The sequence below is a fragment of the Magnolia sinica genome, chromosome 9 (assembly GCF_029962835.1).
Source record: "Magnolia sinica isolate HGM2019 chromosome 9, MsV1, whole genome shotgun sequence".
Classification (NCBI taxonomy): domain Eukaryota; kingdom Viridiplantae; phylum Streptophyta; class Magnoliopsida; order Magnoliales; family Magnoliaceae; genus Magnolia; species Magnolia sinica.
The window spans coordinates 42,263,060-42,266,847 of NC_080581.1; positions in this window are offsets into that span (position 1 = coordinate 42,263,060).

Here is a 3,788-nt window from a genome sequence, read left to right on the forward strand (position 1 = left end):
AGGACTAAATTACCATTCAAATGACCAAAAATCGACCCAATCCGACATCAAAGGATGGAGTTATAGGCGTCTCCATTGGAATACGCAATTTGGAAAGATTAAAAATCCATATTGAAAAATGACGATCCATGAGTTCCAACGTGCTTTTGGCATATCTGTTTTGACAAGAAAACAAATGCATTTGATTTGGGGGAATTATCTTATTTAAACACAACAGAGAAAGAGTATTTAAAACGATCATCATACTTTATTGATATGAGTTCATTTACATCCTTCTAACATCCCTTTATTCTAAGATAGATTACTTGGAACAAAAGGGATTATTACAAATTCTACTATCGTAGTCAAATATTAAATTCGGCAGCATTTCGTTAGTGATTTCAGTCATCTCCTAGGACTTAGGAGGACTATGCTCTTCTGCTGATTATTCTCCTTTACACTTGAACAAAAGGAACTTGAAGACTTTAATCATTTCGGTAGCATAACGGCCCTTTATCTTCACAGACTGCAGGGCAATCTGGTTGTGCGGACCCGCGCAACGGATCTGGGTTGCGCGGACCTGCGCAAACCTCCGTAGCCTTTTCTCTCAAAAATCTTCAATCCCCCAAATGAAAGATGGGAGGAGGTATTTATAGGCCCTTGCACATGTGGTACCTCGATTTTGGCGCCATGGGACCCACCTTTCAGCATTTGAGACCTCTTTGTAAAGAATCATTCATAAAACTTGTTGCGCTGACCCGCACAATGCTTATTTTAGTTGTGCGGTCCTGCACAACGAATATCTGTTATGCGGACCCGCGCAAACCACCTTGAAGTCACTTTATTCTTCTTCTTTTTCAATTCTCCTTCCCAATTTCAATCTTTTCTCTCTTTTTTTTACTTTAGTCCTTCATCATTTTTTATGTCTCAACAGATGCTCCCTTGATCCTTTCTTTGTTTCCCCAAAATTAAAGAAAAAGGATCAAAATAATTCCCTTTTACAGGGTTTGCACGGGTTTGCGCAACGGAAACCCGCACACTATACTTGGTCTCTGAATATATAAATATTCCAGACTTCCTTTCATTCGCACATTGCTTCCGTCCACAGCAAACCTTCATTTCTCTGATTCTCCACACGCAACGAATATCTGTTGCGCGGACCTGCGTAACGAATTTCCTCATTTGCACAAGTCTTCCAGCAATTGCGCCATTTCGCACAAGAGACTTTGGTTGCGTGGACCCGCGCAACCCAGGACTTATCGGTTTTTTCTGGTTTCAGCCTTTCCTCCAAAACTTAGACAAATTTTCAACCTTTACATGAACCTCCCCTTCAATTGCCCTCAAGTCTGTAATTCCTTGCTCATCATGGCCCGCACCAAGTGAACATATCACGTCATGGACCCTCCTACTGACCAACCCTCTCATCAAGACCTACCACATTCATCTTCCTTCCGCCCCTCTCCTTCCTCAGATCACTCTCCTGTCAAATGCACTAAAACCACAGCCTGCAATTCTACATATTTCAAAGAACCAGTGCTTCCGACTTTTGATTTTACTGACCGAATTGAATCATTACCATCTCCCATTCATCGGGCCATTGCGATGGGAAACTTAGAGCGACCTCCGAAGCATGGTCGCGAGTATGACTGGGATGAGTGGTTGAAGACAACCGCCCATATCCACACAGATAGCCAAAGGCCCCCTCCCCGAGAAGATACTCCTCCTGCTTCATGCTCAAGGAAGACTTGACGAAACAAGGAGAAAGAATTTGAAGAGAAGATCAAGGAGCACAATAAGAAGAAGCTCCAAAATTCATGGGAATCGGTTCAAGTCATTGAGGGTATTATGAAGTTTGACAATCCTCACTCAGAAGGTATGACGGTGATTCCAATCAATGTACATCACCATCAATCTATCCTTAACTGTGAGCCGAAGGATTATGTAGATGGAGAAAAGCTGATGTATACTGCTTTGTGGGCAATGAGAGAACCGAGCATCCTCGAGGGGAGATTACAAGCGCGTAAGCCACGAAAAGCATTGAGGAAATCCACCCCATGATCTTTCTGACCCCTTTTCATAGTTCGCATAACCTCTTTCCTACGTATTTTTACGAGACCATCAGATAACGATTCAGAGATCGTGATCAACTCTGGGGACCGGAAGATTTCTGAACAAGAGGTCTGTTGATTTCTCGACGCTATTATTCTGATTGGGCAGAAGCTATCTTGAAGAAACACGCCAGTACACTTGCCAAGGTTGGCCTATATGATGCCATAGAAGTTACATCTAAATACTTCTATAAGGAGCCCACCGTGATCAAGGGCTTTCTTGAATACTGGTCGCCTACTACCAATTCTTTCCACTTACCATTTGGGGAAATGAGCATCACACTTTGGGATCTGCATCGAATAGTAGGCCTTCCTTTAACCGGCAAATTCTACGATGAATTTATTCTGTCAAATAGAGAACTGGCATTTGCATCTTCCCCCGATCGCAAACCTTCTATTTCTGAAACTACCATCGAGCTTTTTAGAGAGATGGGGAAATTTCTGAATTTCAATAAGATTTCTCTTTAGTAGTGGCTGGCGCACTTCTCCAGAATGCTCAAGTATTTCCAAACCCAGAAGTCAACTTTCCCTTTTTTATCACACATTCCTTCGCACCAAACCTTTTATCTTTCCCTACAGATTTCGTAAATGTCGTTGCAAGGAGCTAATGGAACTTCGTGACGACATGAAGGAGAGGGCAGATTATAGTTCTTTTGGGGAACTTGCAGCTTTTCTAGCTTATTGGCTAAGCATCGTAGCACTTCCAAGTTCCAAATGGGCAGATGTTATTCGTCCCCCAGTCTTTGTTACTGCTGGTGCTCTAGCAGAGGGGCAAAAGTATTCCCTTGCACCTCCAGTGCTATGCTCTATCTACAGAGCTTTTGGAGAAATAGCCACACACATCAAGAACCCCACCATTGGATCCTCCTCAGCATATACTTCGTGGCACTATTTCACTGGCTGGTTGGGAGTTTACTTCCCCTGGACCTTCGAAGCACCAGAGAAAGCATATGTTCATCCTATGCATCTCCCACTCTAGTTCTTTCAGCAGAGGGCTATGGCCAAAAGGTCATATGAATGGGTGGCCAATAAAATTCGAGATGATGATCAAATAGACTTTTTCCAATTCTATCTCCATCGCTATATTGAGGACACTGACATGGTGGATCAGGGAACACTTACTGTAGTGGAAAGAGCTTTCTTCCTCTCCATTCGCTCCTGCAGTCTACCTCTCCGAGAAGGGACAGAATTCTGGCGAGAACCTTATTACCCCAGCCGCTTTGCTCGCCAATTCGGCTATGACCAAGCTGTACCGGAAGACTGCGGATTGGTCACCAAAAAGATGCGTTGCTATGGAACTGGTCCTATCAATTGGGCCATGATATGGAAGCAATTACTAGGCGGTCGCGTTAATTCTTCCTTCACAATTCCCAATTGCGACCGCATAGTTCACACTTCATATAGCTGGATGTGGTGGTGGGATCATCAGTCATACTTGGTCAACAGATGCTTACCAGTGGACTCCCCCATCTTCCTTCATCCGCCCAGGCTAAGGGGCAGAAAATTTGAGGGCGGAATTAGCTTTATTCCGGAGAAGAGCCGTGCATCTCATCACGGTGAGATTTGCAGAAAAATATCGATAGAAGAGCTGATCCGTGAGAGGAAGCCCATTAATACCTTGGATGGCTAGTTTGCTCACAGGGTCTTGACGGACTTTGAGCAAGTCCCACATGACTTTGGCGGCCGGGCCACAGAAGATGT